Raw genomic sequence first — 9432 nt, 5'->3', positions numbered from 1 at the left:
GGGTTTGGAATAACTAGGTGATTTTTGGAAAGGGCAGGCTGGGACTAGAGGAGTACCGCATGGATCTGCGCCCGGGCCTTCGTTATTTGCAATCTACATCAATGGCTTCGATGAGGGGACTGAGTGCAACGAACCCAAGTTTGCTGATGATGCAAGGTTAGCTGGGAAGGTAAGCTGTGAGGAGGACACAAAGAGACTGCAAAAAGATACAGTCTGGCTTAAGTGAGTGGCCAGCAAGGTGGGGGATGGGAGCATCACACGGGGCAGTGAGAGAGTGTCCACTTTGGCAGGACAGATGGAAAAGCAGGAAGTATTTTAAAAGGCGAGAGGCAATTAAATGTTGGGATTCGGGGGGGGGTGGTGGGGGGGGTTTAGGATCCTTGTGCATAAATCGCAGAGAGTTAAGATACCAACCCAGCAAACAACCAGGGAGGCCAATGCTTCATTGGCCTCCATTGTGAGAGGTTCAGAGTGAGGAAGTCTCCCTGCTTTTCTATCGGGCTTTGGTAAAACCGCCCCTGGAGAATTGGAGGGTGGGGGGGTGCAGAGATCTTAGCAGGTCGTGGGTCTGGGGGAGGTTACCCAGGGTAGGGAGCGTCACCGCCCCCATCTATCATTGGCGTCCCACCATCTACGGTCCCCCAGAGGAGGGGAGGGGGAGGGGAGGTGGTGGAGAGAGGGAGGCGTAGGAGAGGGGAGTGGGAAGGTGGGGAAGGGAGATGAGGGGGAGGAGGTGGGGAGGAGTGGGAGGGGGAGGGATGGAGACAGGGAGCGGTAGGAGAGGGGGTTGGGGAGGGGGTGGGAAGGGGAGGGTAGGGGGAGGGAGAGGAGGGGAAGGGGTAGGGAGTGGGGAAGGTGAGTTGGTGGGAAGGGGAGGAATGTGGGGGAGGGGAGACGATAGGAGGGATGGGTAGTGAAGAGAGGGGATGGGAGGGGGAGGGGATGGGAAGGTGGGATAGAGAGAGGGAGGGGACGTGAGGGGAGGGGAAGTGAAGAGAGGGGGAGGGGAGGCAGGGACATGGGTTCAGCTCCCTCCAGCTACAGCCAGTGGAATTTAAATTCAGTCCAACTCGGGGAGCCTCAGTCACGGTGAACATGACAACCACCACCGGCCCGGCTCACTCAACTGGAAACCTGCCGTCCTTACCTGGTCTGGCCTACACGTGACTCCAGGCTGCACCCTCCACCCTCTGCCCCTCCCCCCGCCCCTTACAGCGATGTGGGTGACTCTGAACCGCCCGAAAAACCCACTCGGTCCGAGGGGGCAGTTAGGGAGGGGCGATTAAATGCCGGAGCCTCGTGAAAGGATAAAAAATAACCATCTCCCCCGCCCCCAGGTTAATATTAGATGTCAGGCAGCCAAAATCTCCAGCAGCAGGAGTTCCTTAAAAGGAGGAGGGGGAGGTGGAGGGAGGGAATTCCGGAGCTCGGGGTGGGGGGCAGGGGTCCAGGCAGCTGAAGGCAGGGCCGGCTCTGATGGTGAAGCGATTCAAACCGGGGGGAGGGGGTAACGTTCGAGAGGACGGAACTGGACGAATGCGGAGGATCTCAGATTGTCGAGGGGGCTGGAGGCGATTCCAGGGGGGATAGGGAGGGAGGGGGGGGGTGTGTGAAGGGTGAGGCCATGGAGGGGTATTGGCAAACGAGGGCGAGGATGTTAAAATCGAGGCGTCGCCAGACCCGGGAGCCAATCGGGGAGCACGGAGAGATGATGGGGAGGGGTGGGCGCGGAGGTGGGGGGGGGGGGTGGGGGATGGGAATGGGGCCGGGCGCGAGTTAGGACAGGGGGGAGGGGCAGCGGAGTTTTGGGATGAGCTGACGTTTACGGAGGGTGGGAATGTGGCCGGGAGGAGTCGAGTCCCCGGAGGCGAGGGAGGCAGGAGATGAGGTGAGACAAGGAGGGTGGGGCGGTGACTGTCGGGCGATGTTCCGGACGTGGGAACAGGCGGTGACGGAGAGAACGCGCAGTCAGGAACGCCGGCTTGACCTCAAGCCGGACGCAGCGAGGCTGGGAGTGGCCTGGGGGTGGGGTGGGGTCAGCTCGGAGCAGTTGCCGGGCGAGGGGACTCGGGGCTGGGGAGTGGAGTTGGAGGCGGGTGTGGAGGCAATGGCTTCAGCCTCCCCGGTGTTGAACGGGGGTAAATTCCTGCTCAGCCCGGCCCTGGATATCGGGTAAGCAGCCTGGTCATTCAGCAACAGCTGAGGGGTCAAGAGACAGGTGTGGGGCCGGTGGTGGTGAGGTGGCGCTAGGGGTCCTCAGTGAACCTGTGAAAACTGACACTGAGCTTTAGGATGATGTTGCCGAGGGACAGCGGTGTAGACAAGAATCAGGAAGAGGTGGGAGGCGGGGTGGGGACAAGGATTGATCCCTGGGGGGACGCCGGAGGTAACGGGGCAGGAGCAGGGAGATAAGCCGCCGCTAGTGATCCTCTGTCTGCCTACGGGTGAGATGGATAAGGACGGAACCAAGAGAGGGCAGCCCCACCCCAGCCGGATGACATAGTGGTGGGTGGGGGTTGGGGAGAGGAATTGGAGAAGGACAGCGGGGTCGACCCTGTGTCAAAGGTTGCAGACACGGGTCAAGGGGGCAGGAGGTGGGTCCCGTGGATAAGGATGAGATCGGGGAGAGTGTGAGGGGAGATAGGGGAGAGAAACTGGAGAAAGAGGCAAGTTCAGGGCTGGCGTGTGGACGGGGTGGGGGTGAGGTGCCTGTCGGGGAGGTTTGGGGGCTGAGGGACAGGGTGGGGGGAGGGAGGGAAGCAGCAGAGGCTGCTGAATGGATCAATCCCAGGCCGGACACATTGGGTTTAAATGTTGGATTGTAAATTGCCTCAGTTCAGCTGTGTGAGTGGTGGAAATAGTTGGGCTCATTACTGAATTGCCTCTCCTCATGACCTTGCCTACTCCAGCAACCTGGCTACTGTCTCACAGCCAAACGCACCACCATTAAACCGGAAAATCACCACCTGGAACCTCGGAGACAACCACAATTCACATTTCTACCATTTTAATTTCTCATCCGGCAACCCACTGGTTCATGGTTCATCTCCACAGAGAGAGACAGAGACAGAGAGAGAAACAGAGGCAGAGAGACAGAGAGAGACATACAGAGAGAGACAGAGAGAGAGGGAGAGACAGAGAGAGAGAGAGACAGAGAGAGAGAGAGGCAGAGAGAAACAGAGACAGAGAGAGAGATGCAGAAAAAGAGGCAGAGAGACAGAGGCAGAGAGAGAGAGAGACCGAGGGAGAGAGAGATAGAGACAGAGAGATCAGAGATCGAGAGACGGAGAGAAAAAGACAGAGAGGGATGGGAGAGAGAGAGACAGACAAAGAGGGAGACAGACAGAGAGTCAGAGAGACAGAAAGAGAGAGAGGGACAGAGAGACAAAGACAGAGAGAGACAGGGTGAGACACAGAGATAAACAGACAAAGAGAAAGACAGAGAGTGAGAGACAGAAAGAAACAGAGAGACAGGAAGAGAGAGAGAGGCAGAGAGAGAATAAGGGAGAAACAGAGAGAGACAGAGAAAACAGAAAGTGGGGCAGAGAGGCAGATTGAGTGAGAGAGAGAGGGAGGGAGAAGGGGACGAGAGGGAAGGAGAGAAGCAGAAACGAGAGGGCGAGACAGAGAGAGAGAAGGGGAGACGCTGAGAGACAGAGGGAGAAGCAGGAAGAGGGACAAAGGCAGAAACAGAGGCAGAATGAGAGAGCGAGAGAGGCAGAAACAAGGAGAGACAGAGAGATTGAGTGAGAGAGGGAGAGGCAGAAAGGAGATGGACACGGATGGGTGAAGAGACAGCAGGTTTCACTTCCCCTCCTCCCACCCCCCACCCCCCACACACCCCCCTGCCCCACCCCCCTGCCCCCAGCAGCTGCTCCGTCCAGGTTGTGTCAGACCCATCCAGAGGGGAAACAGCCGGATTATTTTCAAACGGTGAGAAGTACCTTCAGTAGTTTCGCTCCAGATATAACCGGGACCGAAAGTGGTGGTGTCAGGGGGAAGGGGCGGGGTGCGCAGCGACCAGACAGAGTCAGCAGGGGGCAGGGCTCGGACTGGTGTGTTGGTCGGCAGCTGTTGATGGGAAATGGGGGTGTAGTGGTCGAGTCACTGGGCTAGTAACCCAGAAGCCCCCCCAACCCCCAGATTAATGCTCTGCTGGGTGTGGGGGGGGGGGGGAGGGGGGTGGTTGGAGGACGTGGGTTCAAATCCCACCACCAGCGGCAGCGGGTGGAATTTAAGTTCAAATAATTCTCGGTTATTATCCCGAAGTGGGCGCCCCAAGTTTTTGATCGAGACCTGGCCAGAGATGGACCACTGACTTTTCGTTTAAGGCAGACAAAAGGTTTTAGCCTCAAGACACTTGCTAAGAGAAACTACGTTTCTAAGGCTTTCGAGCCAAAAAAAATAAGCTTTACCGCGCAAGGTCAGAAAGACAAGACGGTTTGTAATATCCAACCTTCTGGTAGATTAATGGGCGGTAAATCAAATGGCAAGCTGCGGCCGAACGCATTACATGGCCCGAAAAATGGCAGGCGTGACCCAGGCAGATCCCGCGGGTTTCTCAATAGCCCACCCAGACCTCAGTGAGCGTGGTGAGCCAATCTGTCTCGACAAAACCCCGCCTCGCTCCCTCTCTGTTCTCCACCCCAACCCCACACCACCCCCTTGCCTGGGACCCTTCTTGGGCTATGGCGCCACCCTATCCCCCAGGGGTCAGACGATTGTGGTTTACACACCGCCCCTTTACCTCTTCCCTCTGAGAGACCTGTGCCCTCGGCCCTCGGAACTCCAAAGTGCCGGAGATCGTGCTCGTACGACGCTCCGCAACCCCCCCCCACTTCTGGGCGCATTGCCGTGGAAACTCCCGGGGCACGCTGGGAGCTGTAATTCCCAGCAAACACCCACCCGCACCCCTACTACCCACCTCCCACCCCCACCCCTCTCCAAACCGCTCCCCATCCCCCGGACAATAAGGTAAGTTTGGATCCTGCAGCATCGCCACATGAAAAATGGCAGCCGACTTCACGCACAGCAAGATCCCGCAGGCAGCGACATGATCGTGGCCAGATCATCGCTTTTTTCTCTCTTTTTTATCAGTGGCGATGTTGGTTTGAGGGTTGAATACTGGGCCCCAGGACACCCAGAGTGGGGGCGCGAGGGGAAGTGGTGGGGGTGGGGGGGGCGTGGGTGGGAGAACTCCCTCCCTGTCCTTCCTGGCTCTTCTCCCAGCAGCGGCCGTGGGATCCTTGACGTCCGCATTGACGTCCAGGAGGGAGGAAGGGTTGGGGGAGGGGCGGGGAGAAAGATGCCTCCCAAGCTGGAGCGGCAAGACTGATGGGCCTCCGGTGGCCAAAGCTGGGGGGGGTGGGGGGGGCGGGAGGGAGGTTGGGGGATGAGGGGGGCGTTGGTAGAGGACACCGGGGAAGCCCTCCACAAAGCGTGTCGGGGAAGCGGCACTGAAATGGTTGGGGCGGGGGCAGGGGGCTGCACTCTTATTGGCTATTTTTGGGGGCCAGGCCTGCACCGGAGCCACACTGGTGCTGCCCGCATGGCTGCAGCTTAAATATGGTACCGGGCGTGAGGTAAGAGCATGGTGGGCAAAAAGGAGACCAGCGAGACGGTGAATCTCCCGTGGAGGCATAGATAATGAGACCGGTGGTGATGGTGATGGTGGTGATGGTGATGGTGATGGAGGTGGTGGTGGTGATGGTGTTGTTGGTGGTGATGTTGGTGGTGGTGATGGTGGTGGTGGTGGTGGTCATGATGATGGTGGTGGTGGTGATGGTGGTGGTGATGGTGATGTTGTTGGTGGTGGTGGTAGTGGTGGTAGTGATGGTGGTGGTGGTGGTGATTGTGGTGGTGATGGTGGTGGTGGTGATGGTGATGTTGGTTGTGGTGGTGTTGGTGGTGGTGGTGATGTTGGTGGTGGAGGTGCTGGTGATGGTGGTGGTGATGGTGATGGTGGTGGTGGTCGTGGTGGTGATGGTGATGGTCGTGGTGGTGGTGATGGTGGTGGTGGTGGTGGTGATGAGGATGGTGGTGATGGTGGTGGTGATGGTGATGGTGGTGGTGATGGTGGTGGTGGTGGTAGTGATGGTGGTGGTGGTGATGGTGGTGGTAGAGATGGTGGTGGCGGTGTTGGTTGTGGTGGTGGTGGTCGTGGTGGTGAAGGTAATGGTGATGGTGTTGGTGGTGGTGGTGGTGGTGGTGATGGTGATGGTGGAGGTGGTGATGGTGATGCTGGTGGTGATGGTGATGCTGGTGGTGATGGTGGTGGTGATGGTGGTGAAGGTGGTGGTTGTGGTGGTGGTGATGGTGAAAGTGGTGGTGATAGTGGTGGTGGTGGTGATGGTGGTGGTGATGGTGATGGTGGTGGTGGTGGTGATGGTGGTGGTGGTGATGGTGGTGATGGTTATGGTGGTGGTGATAGTGATGGTGGTGGTGGTGGTGATGGTGGTGGTGATGGTGATGGTGGTGGTGATGGCGGTGGTGGTGGTGATGGTGATGGTAGTGGTGATGGTCGTGATGGTGATGGTGATGATGGTGATGGTGGTGGTGGTAGTGCTGGTGGTGATGGTGGTGGTTGTGGTGCTGGTGGTGGTGGTGATGGTGGTGGTGGTGGTGCTGGTGGTGATGGTTTTGGTGGTGGTGCTGCTGGTGGTGGTGGTGATGGTGGTGGTGGTGATGGTGGTAGTATTGGTGGTGGTGATAGTGGTGATGGTGATGGTGGTGGTAAAGATGGTGGTAGTGGTGGTGGTGGTAGTGATGGTGGTCGTGTTGGTGGTGGTGGTGATGGTGGTGGTGATGGTGGTGGTGGTGATGGTGATGTTGTTTGTGGTGTGTTGGTGATGGTGGTGTTGGTGGTGATGGTTATGTTGGTGGTGGTGGTGGAGGTGATGGTGATGGTGGTGGTGGTGGTGATGGAGGTGGTGGTGGCCGTGATGATGGTGGTGGTGATGGTGACGGTGGTGGTGATGGTGGTGGTGGTGGTGATGGTGGTGGTGATGGTGTTGGTGATGGTGATAGTGGTGGTAGTGATGGTGGTAGTGATGGTGGTGCTGGTGGTGATGGTTGTGGTGGTGGTGGTGCGGGTGCTGGAGGTGATGGTGGTCGTGGTGATGGTGGTGGTAGTGATGGTGGTAGTGATGGTGGTCGTGTTGGTGGTGGTGGTGATGGTGGTGGGGATGGTGGTGGTGGTGATGGTGATGTTGTTTGTGGTGTGTTGGTGATGGTGGTGTTGGTGGTGATGGTTATGCTGGTGGTGGTGGTGGAGGTGATGGTGATGGTGGTGGTGGTGGTGATGGAGGTGTTGGTGGCGATGGTGATGGTGGTGGTGATGGTGACGGTGGTCGTGATGGAGGTGGTGATGGTGGTGGTGGTGATGGTGATGGTGGTGGTGGTGTTGGTGGTAGTGGTGATTGTGGTGGTGGTGGTGCGGTGGTGATGTTGGTGGTGGTGATGGTGTTGGTGGTGGTGGTGGTGATGGTGGTGGGAGGTGATGCTGGTGGTGGTGGTGCTGGTGATGGTGGTGGTGGTGGTGATGGTGGTGGTGGTGATGGTGGTAGTGGTGATGGTGGTGATGGTGTTGGTGGTGGTGATGGTGGTGGTGGTGATGGTGGTGATGGTGATGGTGATGGTGGTGGTGATGGTGGTGGTGGTGATGTTGGTGGTGGTCGTGGTGGTGGTGATGATGGTGCTGATAGTGGTGGTGGTGATGGTGATGATCAGGGTGGTGGTGGTGATGGTGGTGGTGGTGATGCTGCTGGTGGTGGTGGTGCTTGTGGTGTTGGTGGCGGGGGTGATGGTGATGATGGTGGATTTGGTGATGGTGGTGGTGGTGGTGGTGATGGAGGTGGTGGTGTTGGTGGTGTTGCTGGAGGTGCTGCTGATGGTGGTGGTGGTATTGGTGGTGGTGGTGATGGGGGTTGTGGTGGTGGTGGTGTTGGTGGTGGGGGTGATGGTGATGGTGGTGGTGGTGGTGGTAATGGTGGTGGTGGTGGTGGTGATGGTGAAGGTGATGGTGGTGTTGGTGGAGGTGGTGGAGGTGCTGGTGGTGGTGGTGGCGGCGGAGGTAGTGGTGCTGGTGGTGATGTTGGTGGTGGTGGTGGTGTTGGTGGTGGTGGTGGTGGTGGAGGTGATGCTGGTGGTGGTGGTGAAGGTGCTTGTGGTGATGGTGGTGGTGGTGGTGGTGATGTTGGTGGTGGTGATGTTGGTGATGGTTGTGGTGGTGGTGATGATGGTGATGGTGGTGGTGATGGTGGTGATGGTGATGGTGGTAGTGCTGGTGGTGGTGGTGGTGATGATGGTCGTGGTGATGCTGGTGATGGTGATGGTGGTGGTGGTGGTGGTGGTGATGGTGATGGTGGTGGTGGTGTTGGTTGTGGAGGTGGTGGTGGTGGTGCTGGTGGTGATGGTTGTGGTGGTGGTGATGCTTGTGGTGGTGGTGGTGCTGGTGGTGGTGGTGATGGTGGAGGTGGTGATGGTGGTGGTAGTGATGGTGGAAGTGATGGTGGTGGTAGTGATGGTGGTGGTGTTGGTGGTGGTGGTGATGGTGGTGGTGGAGGTGATGCTGGTGGTGGTGGTGATGGTGTTGGTGATGGTGGTGATGGTGGTGATGGTGGTGGAGGTGATGCTGGTAATGGTGATAGTGATGGTGGTGGTGGTGGTGATGGTGGTGGTGATGGTGTTGGTGGTGGTGGTGGTAGTGATGGTGGTAGTGATGGTGGTGCTGGTGGTGATGGTTGTGGTGGTGGTGGTGCGGTGGTGATGGTGGTGGTGGCGATGGTGTTGGTGGTGGTGGTGGTGATGGTGGTGGAGGTGATGGTGATGGTGGTGGTGGTGATGGTGGTGGTGGTGATGGTGGTGGTGGTGATGGTGGTGATGGTGTTGGTGGTGGTGATGGTGGTGGTGGTGATGGTGGTGATGGTGATGGTGGTGGTGATGGTGATGGTGGTGGTGATGGTGGAGGTGGAGATGGTGGTGGTGGTGGTGGTGGTGGTGATGATGGTGGTGATAGTGGTAGTGGTGATGGTGATGATCATGGTGGTGGTGGTGATGGTGGTTGTGGTGAAGTTCTGGTGGTGGTGGTGCTGGTGGTGATGGTTGTGGTGGTGGTGCTGGTGGTGATGGTGGTGGTGCTGGTGGTGGTGGTGATGGTGGTGGTGGTGATGGTGGTGGTAGTGATGGTGATAGTGATGGTGGCGGTAGTGATGGTGGTGGTAGTGATGGTGGTGGTGATGGTGGAGGTGGTGATGGTGGTGGTGGAGGTGATGCTGGTGGTGGTGGTGATGGTGATGGTGATGGTGGTGATGGTGGTGATGGTGGTGGAGGTGATGCTGGTGGTGGTGGTGATGGTGATGGTGATGGTGGTGATGGTGGTGATGGTGGTGGAGGTGATGCTGGTGGTGGTGGTGATGGTGATGCAGATGGTGG

This window comes from Carcharodon carcharias (genome assembly GCF_017639515.1).
Source record: "Carcharodon carcharias isolate sCarCar2 chromosome 27 unlocalized genomic scaffold, sCarCar2.pri SUPER_27_unloc_1, whole genome shotgun sequence".
NCBI lineage: Eukaryota > Metazoa > Chordata > Chondrichthyes > Lamniformes > Lamnidae > Carcharodon > Carcharodon carcharias.
Note: the sequence above shows the minus strand (reverse complement) of the source record.